The following is a 14,462-nucleotide window of genomic DNA, read 5'->3' as shown; positions in this document are numbered from 1 at the left end:
AGAATCACTCCTGATTTGCCCACTGGTATGGGCAAAATCAAAAGGCTGTAGTGACTGTGTCATCCCTTTTCAATCAGAGCAAGACACTTCTCTCTTTTCTTAAACCAAAAATTTTTCCGTGCACTTTTAGTGGTATAAATCACAGTACACTCTGGAACAAGCATGGGAAAATCAAAGTATATTCTATACTTCTGTTCCTGCCCTAGAGGCCACCTGTCCTAGCAGAAGCTGCATCCATATAATTTCAAACTCTTTCACTCTCTTGGAAGAGGACAGTTACATCCAAAGGGAATATTGAGATTGGCCCTTGCCCCCCAGGTCCCTCTTGGATATTGAATGGGAGTCTGTCTGCCAGCCTGTGTCAAAGCTTCCTATGAATATATTGCAGGCTGGTCGGGCAATTCCTGGCTGCGTGCCCTGGTCCTGGTCAGCTCAAAGAGATCCTTAAAGCCTATGAGGACAAACATTTCTTCCCTGAGAAGCAAAACGTGCTTTAAGGTGGAGTCATCTTCTATTCTGCTTTTATTTAGCTGTACTTTTGAAGTAGCTGGAATGGCCTCTATCAAACCACTCTGTTCAGCATCTTTCTCCCTTGCCATGAGGGATTTGACTCATGGTATGTGATTTCATAGGTCACATCTCATGCTCCTGGGAAGCTGGGCTTCTTCCACCAGCTCTAACGTGCAAAAAGTGAATCACTCCTTGTAGGTTTTCCGATTCAGTGAAGCTGCCAGAGCATCTTTTAGCACCTGTTTATTCATTATTTTATCTAGGCATATTATCTAGCCCACTCTTATTCCAGCATAAGGATGTTATTATTCATGGTTATTCAGGAATAATATTTCCTGAATACTTGTGTAGACAGAGTAGTCCCTTAAGTAATGAGTTCAATTAGGCTAAGATACACTATGCAGCAATTCAATAACAAAAGTCCTGGGAGGTAGAGGGAGGAGAGGCTTGCCAATTGCTTACACACAGTATGCTGGATGACAACTAAAGACTCCGTGCTGTGGCATATTTGGCACATGCTGGCCTTCAGTTATGCCTAGCAACTCCCATGGTTTGAGCAGTTCCTTACTAAGGTTTTAATCAAGGAAAAAAGTAGCATGGTGTGCAAATTAGTAAGACAACAGGCTCCATTTGAAATCTCTTTGGGGATGTTCATTCTTACAGAATACCAGCATCCAAGAAAATCAATTTATCTTCCATTTTTTCCTAAAAAAATGTCAATAGACACTTTATTTAGCAATTCACTACCCTGAGCACAGAGTATTGGATTCAGAACTGTAACTTTAAAAAAACGCTCTCAATACTCAAAACGCACAAAATTTGACAGATTTGAATTAGGAATTACAATGGATTCAGTATTTGGTCAGCATTTCTCATTTCCATTTTTAAAACATTTAAATATTTATTCTAAAAAGATCAGTTAGCTGCATTTTAAATGGGCTAAACATTCTACCATGTACTTGAAAAAACATGCCTTCACTATATATTCTTTTGCGAGAATAATACATTGCAAAACTGCCTGATCTTGCTTAGCTCTGCGTGTAGTCTAGTGAGATTACTCTTCCCAGTTTCCATTTCAAGTTCTTTTTGAGGAGCCTGCCCTGTATAATGTTGCTCATTTTCTGAGAAAATTCCTGCAACATTTAAAACCTACTTCAAATCATTTTAATGACTGTTCAAATGAAAACAATACCCAGAACCTAGCAACACTACATGAAAATGATATAGAATTAAAGGATTCTTATGCCAATACCTCTGATTCATCTGCTTTTCAAGCTGCTGGTTTTGTGATAGCAGTGGGATTCTGTCTGACAGAGCATTAAGAATTCTTCTCCAGCTTCTGAGGAGGTGACTGCCAGTCAAACCTCTTGACTGCTGCTGAGGTTAAGTCTTCAGAGGCTTGAAATATTGATAGAGATTTCTTAGCATTGATTTTTATGGATAATGTTAAAATGTAAAGTTTCACTCAAATGCTTTAAACGAATAACATTATTACAGTAGTCAAGCCACAGAAGCAAAGGAAAACTTTGGGTAATTAAATAAGAGCCATAAGCAGATTTCAGCTGCTGAAGTCATGCATAGCTTTAGAATCTGTGCTGATGGGCCATCCATGGTCTACAAAGGTTAGAACTTGCCTGCTGGGTTAGGATTTTTGAGCCAGACCTGATTGCTCATTGACCCAGCAAAAGCAAGACCCTAACAGGGTATTGGAAAACAGAAAAAAAGCCCCTGTTTCTCCATGGCAAGACAGAGATTTGACTGCTCTCCTGAGCACTTAAAGTTGATGTACTATAGTTTTCATGATTAGAGCATTACAGTAGATCTGAAACTCTGCCAGGGATTTCAATATGGATTTTTGTGCTTTGTTTTTAACTCATCTATATGCCAGTTCATTAACTTGAGGTAAGCTTTTCTCAGCTTGTATTTGATTTCCACTATCATTATTCTTATAATTGGCTTCTGTCCATGCTATTTTGTACACTGACAAGTGGTACTGTTCTGTTCACAGGATGTATTACTCAATAACTAGTTGTAATGTAACTGAAAGCATTCAGAGAAATCACAAATACCCATCACATTGCTGCTTTTTTTTATTAAGATGTCAGATACTGTACTCTAAATTCTTACCTTTGGGCGAAAGTGGCAGATTTGTCTCCATTTTTTTCTTTCCATGTACACCTATAAGAAGGGCACAGCCACTAAAATGACCATGGACTTGGTAGCTGATTCTCTGTTCTAAAACCAAACTCTCACTACCTTGTGCCTGAAGTCTGTATCTCTCCCAGAGTTGTATAACCACATTATATAGTCTCCATCAGTTATTTTGTGGTTTATATGTAGGAACCGGAACAACAGGTTTTTTCTTCTCAGAATGATTCAGAGATTTTAGTAACTTATTAAAACATTGCTACCACCATGACCAGAAATGGTTGGTTTGAGTTGCAGCAAAAGCTGGAGGCAATAACTGGCATAAAGTGATGCAGGCAGCCTTACTGCAGCACAGAAATAAGGAAGCAAGAGACAAGAAATTTGCTTGGGGGAGGGAGGGAGGGAGGAAGGAAGGAAGGAGAAGACTGACAGAGCTAATTGAACTGTTGTGTGTTTAGGAAAAAATCTCTTTGTATACAACGTCTTCAAAGAATACAAGACAAAGGTAATACACAGTGCATCTATATTTTGTGCAGACTGCAGGCTTTTCATTAACTGTTTGATTTTTCTGATATGCTTTCGGACAAACCTTATCTATAATTTATTCCTTGTCTTCAGTATTTCGCACTGTGAAAATTAGTAATGTTTAATTATCAGCTCTGGTTTTGCTTCAACATGAAACATTATAACTCCAATTGCTCCATTGGCTGCTATAAATGTTGTCCTATTGCAAGTTGCAGTAGTACAGTAACAAATTCCATATATCCTAGTCTGAATATAGAAAATTTATCTCAGCTAAAAAAAGCTCTTATAGGATCATCACCAGCACTTCAGGACTGTTGCCTGTGTTCTGATACCATAAAATTGGCCTTTCAGCCCTACTGGAGGCTCAACTGTTGCTGTTTATGGATGTGCTGTAATTTGTCTTTATTTTCTTTGAAGAAGCTGGGTTGACTTACTGAAGAAAATTTTTGAAACGCGGTTTAACAGATTCAGGGCAGACCACTGGAGTCCAGCAGAGCCATTGCAAATCTGTCCAGTTTGTATCTTTCAGAGGCCAAAAGGCTGAATGAAAGGCTTGGAAGCAGACAGCCAGACCTGAGGGGTGATGGAAAAAATGTCATAGGGGTGTGGGAAACTCAGCAGACTTTTCTACTTCTCAATTAGTGAACTGGGATGATGATCACAACTGAAATGCTGCTGTAGGCAGGGAATTGAATGTAACACAGATAATTTTGCCCTATCTATCTCCTCTAAGGGTATTTTTCTACTTAAAATTTGTCATTCAAATAAAAGCTTTTATTCGAATAAAAATTAGCTTCCCTGAGCTGGGGTGGGGAAGCAGAGGAAGCAGGTCTGCACCAAAGCTGTAGTTGAAACAGAGCCTCATGACTTTGTATGTTCAACCTGGTGGCTTCCTTAGGCCACACCAGCTCTAATAAATGTTCTCTTCCCTCATCCATTCAGCCAGCATACAAACACAGCCAGAACCTTCTTCTGAACTGTTTTGAGTTTCTGCATTTCCAAGTATCTGCACATGCAGTGTAAGAATATGATGGGGAAGATTGCATCTGTGCTGGAGAGCAGGATGGTAAAGGAGATCTGAGGTAGTGAAGCAAATGGTAAGGAATGTCTATCCCCATTAGCTGGCATGACCCGTGCTTGGACAAGAGGTGAAGGCATTCCTTCCAATACATTACAGTTAACTGCCTCCAGGCTGATTTCTGACTTTCTGAAATTGTTTGAAACTAATCAGGAACTATCACTGATGGCGAGAAAGGCTTTTCACTCCTATAGATCTTTTCCCCACGCAGAATGGACTGTAACTAAGCTTGTAGTTGAATTTGCTTTTATATGGCAGCAAACACAATTTAAAATAGTGATCACATACATAGCTGAGAAGAGGAAAGCAGGATGTTGGGAGAAGCTCATACATGTCACCTCTAAGTCTCCCTGGGTCTGGATTATTTTCTTTGGAGGCATGATTCACATTGCTGTTACTCCCTGCTGGATGAAGTAGTGGGAATTTTAAAAAGTTTGCAATTGGATTAAATGAAAATATTTGTTCTGGACAGAAGGAATGGATTTACTTATGGACATTGGTCAACCCTGTTCTTGCAGATGTGCAATCATATTTTGTACCTGTATTCAAATCACAATGATAGATTTTTATAAATGTATTTAAAGAAAGAGCAAATACCTGTTTAACTACCCCATTTCTGAAACACCTGTATTCTCTACAATGATGGCCTATTTTTCCTATGCCACTAACATCTGAATTCACCTGTCTGGGTTTTGCTTTCTTCTGTATCCCTTGCTTATGCCACTTTCAGGATCTGCCTATCTAATGTGACTGAGCTCCTGAATATGCGCACATTTTCAACTCTCCTCCCCCATGCTTTTTTCCCCCTTCAGTTATTTCCACGGCTTGTGAGCCATTATAACTCCACTTCTGCTGGTTTAATTAAATTTACCTATGGAAAACAAAGACATGAGATCTGGCAGTCAGGGAGCTCAGGGACACAAGGTGGTCTGTTACTGAATAAAGTGATGCTTGAGAGGTGCTATTCTTTATGCATCATCATGATCATCAGATAAGGAAGAATCATATGACACATTGCAAGAATGCTTTGAGGAAAGTGAAATTCTAATCCTTTCCCAACATAATCATAATGATGTAAATGTATCTCTTTATGTGGTGTAAAATTGATTTTTCCTTCCTGTTAACAGCTGTACAATTTCTGTTCTGCACACATTTTTCTTCAAAACTGCCTGGTTCCCTCTGAGTACATTGTTGTTCTTTCCCTCATCCCTTCCATAAACTCATTCATTTTTTATTTATTTTATTTGCCATCCTGACCCTTGGTAAGGTTAAAATGATTATTCAGCAGTTGTGCACTGTTGAATTACCTGTCTTTTGTTCCACGGTCTATTTTGTTGTTAGTGTATTCCATAGACGCCTTTGACTCAATTATCACTGATATTGTTAATCTCTGGGCTACTCAAGATGAATTCCCAAACTGTATAAAGATGACATTGGCCTATTCTATTCTTAAAAGACTAATTCTTTTGACAGAAATCCAGGAAACTTCAATCTGTGAATGAATAAGGTAAAAAGGACAGAGCAATGATGTGATACTTTTTATCACACTGACATTGTAACTTGATTCTATTATAACTCCTCTAAGGAATCTGATATCCTAGTCCAATAAAAAGTATGGCTGCCTTTATTTTATGTAACAAAAATCTAGCTTGTTCATGTACACTGCTGGACCTTAGCTGTCAGAATGTGGTCAAAGGAGTGCAAAAGCCTGTGCTCTGTTCTCAGAAATAACTTGTGTGCTTAGAAACATAAGGAGTCCCAGAGATGTCCCACGATACGAGGAAATTTTACTGATTTACTATCTTGATAGAGGAGGGGGCAAACTATTGTGCTGCTGAGTTCTCACGGGAAGGCAGGAGTGCTGAAATAGGTGTCTCACAAAATCACTGGACTTTTGCAGCTCTAAAGCCTAAGGTTTGCTTTAGAGGCACAGTGAAAGGCCTCGGCATACATTTGGACAAGGGTGCTTGGATCCAAAATGCCAAGAGCAGCACCCATTAGGACCTCAGAGGAGGTGATCACCCATAAGTATCACCTGCTTAAAGCACTGAATGCACTCTAATAATTTAACACTAGAAAGCTAAAGTACATGAAAATTAGGTAAAAGAAGGATTTTTCCATTTAGTCTCCGATCTCATTGTGGATCTAATACCATAATTTTAATGCTAATGAGAATGTTAATAGTTTAGGCCCACCTCCACTTTTCTCCTGCTTTTCTGGCATTCTACTCCTCAACCTCCCCTTAGATATGATTCTTGTCTATTCTATGTTGACCTGCCACATCTCTCCCTAATCCCTGTCTGCCAACTCACATTCCCCTAAGCTCTGACATTATATTCAAACTTCACACCTGCTTTTATTCTGGAGTATCTAATTCCCTTGGCTCCACTCACACTAGTCCAGGAGAAGTCAGTTCCTCAGACCAAGATCCATTCCAGTTGCAGAGCTTCCCACTGGATCTTCTGAGTGAACTGGTTATGCCTTTAGCCTGATTAGGTGGCTAGGATAGGACTTAGATACATGGCACGAGGAAGATTATTCAAAAAGGAGGATTAGACAGATAATAGCTAAATTGGCAGGGAAGCTAATCCTATGCATGTGCAAGAGGGACAGCTAGCTGTCAAGGGACTTTTCCCTCCCTCATCTGGGTGACTGCTGGGATAGGACAGGTGAAGAGATGGGAGCAAGGCAAGGTGGGCGTGTGGAAACAAATGGAGTTCAGGTGTAGCTCCAACACTTCTGAGTCCCACTGTGGGCCTTCACAGCACTCCTAAATGGGAATGATCCTAACCATTGAGAGAAGGATACAGATCCTGGACTAAGAGCCATCCGACAACTTTCAGGATTCAAAAAATAGATTGGTATGTAACATAGATATGTGTCCATATGGCCTTACAAGATATTTTATGTCTGTGCGGCTGCTCATCTGTCTGAAACAATTTTACTGGGCTACTATAAAATAGCTATTTCCAAAGCAAGCACAAAACCAGCCAGGGATCTCTTCTCTTCTCTTCTCTTCTCTTCTCTTCTCTTCTCTTCTCTTCTCTTCTCTTCTCTTCTCTTCTCTTCTCTTCTCTTCTCTTCTCTTCTCTTCTCTTCTCTTCTCTTCTCTTCTCTTCTCTTCTCTTCTCTTCTCTTCTCTTCTCTTCTCTTCTCTTCTCTTCTCTTCTCTTCTCTTCTCTTCTCTTCTCTTCTCTTCTCTTCTCTTCTCTTCTCTTCTCTTCTCTTCTCTTCTCTTCTCTTCTCTTCTCTTCTCTTCTCTTCTCTTCTCTTCTCTTCTCTTCTCTTCTCTTCTCTTCTCTTCTCTTCTCTTCTCTTCTCTTCTCTTCTCTTCTCTTCTCTTCTCTTCTCTTCTCTTCTCTTCTCTTCTCTTCTCTTCTCTTCTCTTCTCTTCTCTTCTCTTCTCTTCTCTTCTCTTCTCTTCTCTTCTCTTCTCTTCTCTTCTCTTCTCTTCTCTTCTCCTCTCCTCTCCTCTCCTCTCCTCTCCTCTCCTCTCCTCTCCTCTCCTCTCCTCTCCTCTCCTCTCCTCTCCTCTCCTCTCCTCTCCTCTCCTCTCCTCTCCTCTCCTCTCCTCTCCTCTCCTCTCCTCTCCTCTCCTCTCCTCTCCTCTCCTCTCCTCTCCTCTCCTCTCCTCTCCTCTCCTCTCCTCTCCTCTCCTCTCCTCTCCTCTCCTCTCCTCTCCTCTCCTCTCCTCTCCTCTCCTCTCCTCTCCTCTCCTCTCCTCTCCTCTCCTCTCCTCTCCTCTCCTCTCCTCTCCTCTCCTCTCCTCTCCTCTCCTCTCCTCTCCTCTCCTCTCCCCCAGCAGTGGAGGTGGTAATGATATCATTAATATAGAAAAATTTCATGTTTGGTCATAGGTACCTTAATCAATGACTTTCAGTTGGGCTAGAACATTGAGACTTGTGTTTGCCAAAAGGATCATAGTGTTCTATTTTTTGTTTTCATTTTTGGGGGTTTTTTTGTTTGTTTGTTTTAAAGACTTTTCACCTCTCTGTCTTTGACCATAGCCTCTGTTTATTTAGTGTGACTTCTTTACCAGCTGTTCTGGCAGGGTGCTGATCAGTGCAGATTTTATTTGTCTAATACTTTTCATTTGTAGTTTTAGGAATTAACATGATTTGGTTTTCATAATTCAATATTGATCTTAGTCCTCTTTTTCTCTTCTTATTTTTTCCCTTCAAAGGATGAAGTGTCTTTTGTTTTGCAATATTCTCTGCATTATTCAATTCTACTTACCTTCAAATATTCCTAAACTACCGCACAATTTATTTTTTTTTTTTGGCTTTGGCTATTAACTAACTTGCAAGTGCAGATGTCTCAGGTATCAGCTGTGGTATTTTCTTTTTATTGGCAATTCTTTTTGCTTTTCATATAGCTGACCATTTTACATAAGCAGAGAAGAGCTAAGAAACCTGAGATTTAACTCTAAATTTTTAGTTTATTCTAAATGAAACAATATGTACAGTTTTAATTTACACATTTCCATATAAGAAGATTTCAGAGATCCAGAAAAAATAATGTTTTAATAATTTCTTTATATTTTTTATTATTATTCATTTCAGAGCAACTGATCTAATTCAGAGTATTTTAACATTTCAGCTTGAAATTAAGTTTCTTTTCCCAAACTCATTCCCCACATCAAAACTTCACCTTTAACTTGCAAGGCCTTGCACAGTTTGACTACATGCAGACTTGGTGAGATATCCAGTTGCTCTGGGAATGCAATAATGAAGTGAGATATGTTTATGCACTGTTTACAGCACTAAATGGTGCTATTTGCAGTTAAACTGGGATTTTGAATTTTTAATACCTGGAAGAAGGACCAAAGCCAAGATCTTCAGAGAGAGACAGAGATTCATGATGCAGACACATGCTCATAAGTTGGCACTGAACTGCCTCAGCCAAAATATGCATGACTAAAGTTCACTAGAGTAACAACATTACTTTCCATGCATTTGAGCTTAAAGATATAATTGCATCAAAAAGTATAATTGAGCTCACTTACAAGGAAGCCAGCAAGGAGTAGAACCCTGTGTTAAGATAGGTTGTCATCTCAGAACTCTGAGCTGCTTGGTTTACCCTATAGAAAATGGCTCAGTATCTCTCTTTAAGCTTACTTGTGGCCTTACTTTTGTGTTGTCTTCAAGGGAAGTCAACAACTTGATAAATCACCAGAACTTTTCCTATATCACCTTTTCTTGTGTCCCAATCAGGATGAATTCTCTTTAAATTGTGACAGAACTGCAAACTGGAGTGAGATCTTTGCATAGAGATAGTTTTTAAAATGTAAACATGATGGTTTCAAATTTAAAATATGTGCCAAATGAAGCACATTAGGTTGCACTCCTTATGAGTCTCATTTACTTCTTTGCCATTTTTCCTAAATTACAAGGTCTTTGCTTATTCAAGAAATAAATACATCTAATTATTGTGATGTGGAGAAAAGAGCTTCCATTTTTGAAGTTATCCTGACTGACAATAAAACAGCAGTTCTGCTCAGAGAAAATAGCCAAAAGCATTGTAATTATTCTGCTATTGCATTTTCTATGTGCTTGGTTTTGAACTGTAATTATTTACTTCGTTTTTAGACTTGCCTATATTTACCCATGGTCAGAATTTTCTGCTTTTGTTTGACTCACATTACATCTAAACATTACTGAAAATATAAACACAACTGTGCTTCAATTACTATTTTCCTTCTTCCCTAATCAGGCTTTTTTCTTCCTTATTTTTGTGGCTATTATTGGCTCCCCTTTACCTACTCTAGACTGTTTCAGTATTTCCTCTTTGTCTCCATGCAGCCCTGTCTCACTCTTTTTTTGCTGTGTCCACTTCCACATAACTGTGGGCTGCCAAACAGTCTTCCTTCACTTCCTCCTACTTTTGTCTTAGAGCCACTGAGCTGGCAAAATCACAGGAGCCCACCCATTGACTGCAGAGAGAAGCAGGTCAGCTCTCCCCACTCTCCATGCTTTGATCCTGTGTGAGAGGAAAGAAGGGAAAAAAGCTCCAATGAGTTCCTTCTTTGTGTGTCTTCTGTGTCCTGGTCCTCTGTCTGTCTCAGTTTTGCAGCCTCCTTCAAGTATAGCTTTGTTTGGGTCATTGAGAGAGGAAAAATACTGTTTTTAATGTATTCACACACATTTCAGTGAGACCATTAGTCTTGGGGTGGGATGTTTTAGGATTTTTCCCTGCTGTTTCTAAACCCGTATTTAAGTTATACAGTATGAGGGAAGTTAGAAACTTTATTACTACTCAGAAAGCTTAAGGCATTCCCATTCACATAGAAAAACATGAAACTTGCAGTTCTTCTATCAAAAGCCAGAGATGTATCTATGCTGGTGCTGAACAAGTCAGCCCAAGAGAGGAAAAGATTAATCAATAAATTGTCCAAAACTGACTGAACTCCACAGGGTACAGGACTGAAATTAAAAATATTTTCTGATCTCCATACTCACTATACAGGAGATAAAGCAAGAAGGAAGAGCAGTTATGAAAGATAATAAAGCTTTCGGGGGGAAAAAATGAATGAACTAATACACTTAAGACACACATGAAGTGTTGGGGTAGTTGGTATGCCTGAAAATGCTTAGGGCATAGCTGAGGGCTTAGACCCAGAAGGATTTTTTACAAGCTGGCTGAAAGAGTTATTGAAACAAGCCAATTTAGCTGCCCCAGTTGTGCTGGCATCTGTCAGGAGCCTTCTTGCTAAATAAACTTCTCCCTTCCTGTGTACTGTGCTGGTGGGTTGTGTTATTGTTTTTGTAATAAAGAGGCTCCTTAAAACATCAAGAATTGCTTCTAATCTGAATTACCAAAGTTCTACTCTGGGAATATATATCCAGATTACACTATGTTACTTTTGAAGAGGAGACAGATGTTCATGGCTGTGAAACAGATCTTTCAATATATTGGTTTTCTCCTTGTGCAGTTCACTACTCAGCCAGACTTTGGGTACAAGGCAAGAGACATATGGACAGATTTTAAATCCTGATGAAGCAAGTATGTTTATACAGGATCATGGAAAGTGAGATTTCTGTATTTTCAGAAATGCAGAAATTAATAAATAAAAAAGATCCTCTTAGAAAACTTCATGATAGAGCAGCAAAATATGGAATTAAAACATCCTATAACACAGTGATTATATTTCTTTATGTGATAACTTTATTTAATTCTTAAGGTAAGGTTCAGAGGAAAAATGCATACCATCATTCAAGGATGAAAAGAAGGAAAAAAATACATTCTCTGGAAATCACTTCTCATATCATCATGTCATGGCTGAATTTTAGTCACCTAAGACAGACTTCAGCAAGCAAATTAAGAAGCAAGACCTCTTTAACCATATATTCTAATAATAACTGCTGTGTGCAGTCTTTTTTTTTTTTTCTTTTTTTTTTTTTTTAATTGGATATGCTTATGGGCACAAAACTGAAGGGCAGCTATTAATTTGTAGGATCATGTAATAAATGCCTTCTAGAAAGTATCTTCTATTCCATCTCTTAATACTTCCTAAAACACTGTGGTTTTGTTTGTGGTGGTTTTATATTCATTTTTAACTTACGGCTGTATATTGAGCAGATGGCTTCATTTGAGCCCAGCACAAGGATGTCATGGTCTTTTTCCTGAATGTTTACAGTTAGTTTAGAAAAGCCCAAAACTTCCACTGAAGTCAATGGGGAAAAACTGCTGAGGAAGGCTCAGAGACTATCATGATGTTACAATCTTCAGTATAATTTGGAAAAATAAAAAGAAGGCAGATTTTTTTTCTGAGATAAAAACTTATTAAAATGATAGTGCTAATAGCTTTCTTTTGATAAAACTGGATGTATGTGAAGTAGTTATCCATTTCTCATAAGAGGGATGACGTAGTTAGAGAATTAAGCATTATAAATAGGTCACAAAATTGTTTCCTCACTCCACAGACCAGAATGATGTAGGACAAAACGTCCACAGCTGGATGTTTCAGCATTCTTCTGGAGGCACATGGAGCTATTGGTGTTTAGCATAACTGAGAATCACACTTTATTTTGGTGAGTCTGCATGGAATCAGGATCCATTTTAGTTATTTAGATTTTGAGCTGAATAACTTTTTGTTTTCCTCTGGGTGTAATGGTAATTCTGCTGAGGGTACTGACTCTTTCACACAAACCAAGGGAAAGTGACAGAGGGCAGCCCAGCAGTAGGAGCAGGACCGTGAATTGGGCTGCTCCTATTACTTGTCTCCTTCTCCAGAAAACCACACATGGAAGATGTACAGCAGCACAGGACATATTTCATATTTTAAATCTAGAAGCACAGGGTGTAAACAGCTATAGGTTAGCTCAGCTTCAGTGGTGGCAAACAGGTACTAATTGGGTGCAAAAGCTGATGTTTGGCACCTCTGTGGTTCTTGGCTTAACTAGATGAACAAAGGCATCTACAATAGGGGACTTGACAATCCTGCCCTGAGTTAATAAATGACCAACTGTGTGTGAGGAGCTCTAGATATATGCATGTCTTTGACATTTCTGACCACACAGGTAGCTGAAACTCCTGTTAGAAGTCAGTAATATTCCAGTAGCTCATGCAGTTCTTATGGAAACTCCCTTTAGCATTTTAATAGTTCTCTATCAAACTCTATTTTTCTTCTTGTATCCTGGTGTTTGGTCCCTACATTTCAGTGCATTTCTCAAGAACTATTTCTTTCTGTAATGTTTTTCCATGGCAATATAAATCTATTCAAAGTAGTAAGTGGAATCTGCATGAACCTAAATTTTTGTGAAATTAATATTGTCTATGCAGTTAAAATATTACTTTCATGGATTATTGCGGTTTTTGTTGTGCAGGTAAAAACTGAAGTTGTTGGAAATAATTTGATATTGCAAAAAAGTCCTATTCTTTCTTTAGCTACTTTAGAAGTAATTTATGCAGATTGCTTAAATAACAACTACTTATATGCATTATATGCCAAAACAGATCTTTTCTTTAAAGTCCATTAGGGAATTAGAGAAAACCATTTCAGTTACCGATTCTGTTCTATGAGTTGAATAATTCGACGGTTTTCTTCTTGCAAGCTAATATGTTCATAGATAACCATTCATCTCTAGTGTGGGTATTGTTTACTGTCAAAATGTTTCTTTTGCAATGGGAATTTAGTTAGGGAAAAATGGGGAATTCCATATCCAGCTATCATAGGTCAGTAAACACTTAAAGAAAAGAAAACATTTCTGTGAGGCTTTTAGTTTCTTATATTGACACGGCTAGATTGGGAGAAAAAAACAATTTTTCTTATGGGTAAGAAAAACCCCAAGATGTCAATTTTTCAGACCAAAGAAATTCCATCAATAATTAAAACATATATGAACCAACAGTAGCTCAGTGACAAACTGCAGCTGCATGATACAGCTGGGTTCCAAATGATCAGGAGGCTATTGAGAAAGGTCTGTCCATTCCCTTAGACATAGTAGTGCTGTCTAAACTAAGAAGAAAAGAAGTGTCAATAAATATTAAGTAATGGATTGAAGTCATGATAACTTTTTTTTGAAGGCTGGCACCTAAAGAAACCAGATGGAAAAATCGAATCTGGCTGTGGTCAGTCGAAGAGACAGTGAACATGCTTGTTTTGATTCATATTTCTGAACAAGATGACAAGAAGTGGCATTTTACTGGGACATAAGAGGCTTGATCCTGTCTCCTGTACATATGTATTAGTGCCATCCGAGATTCCCTCAGATATCCCTCCTGGTGCCCCTGGCCCACCACTGCAGCTGGGTTAAGACCTCTTCTAGTCCTATATCACCTTTGCTGGGCCCATGCAGAGGTCTTAGGCACCACTTCTCTGGTTTTAGGAAAGTGAACTGTACACAAGGTGATGGCTGGAGCATCTCTTTCCTCATCCAGTACTACATATAGATGAACTATGTGCAGGTTTTGGTATGGGTGCATTTTGCAGCGTGTTTTATGCAAAACACTGAAGGTGAGATGTAGCTGAGGAAAGTGCTGGATGACAATAAACTAAACCACCACAGCTGGTTTTGCAGTGAAGAATTCAGAGCTTTTGCTGCTTAGGAAGGTGGAAGTGGTGGGGGTTTTCATGGGGTTTTTAAAATGGTTTTAAAGAACTATTGGATAGCAATAGCTTAGACCATTACACAATAACAATGCTGCAACACACAAACATTGTTTTTAACAAGGGGTCAAGGTATTAATTTTTAATTAGGGA

The sequence above is a fragment of the Melospiza georgiana genome, chromosome 1 (genome assembly GCF_028018845.1).
Source record: "Melospiza georgiana isolate bMelGeo1 chromosome 1, bMelGeo1.pri, whole genome shotgun sequence".
NCBI lineage: Eukaryota > Metazoa > Chordata > Aves > Passeriformes > Passerellidae > Melospiza > Melospiza georgiana.
Note: the sequence above shows the minus strand (reverse complement) of the source record.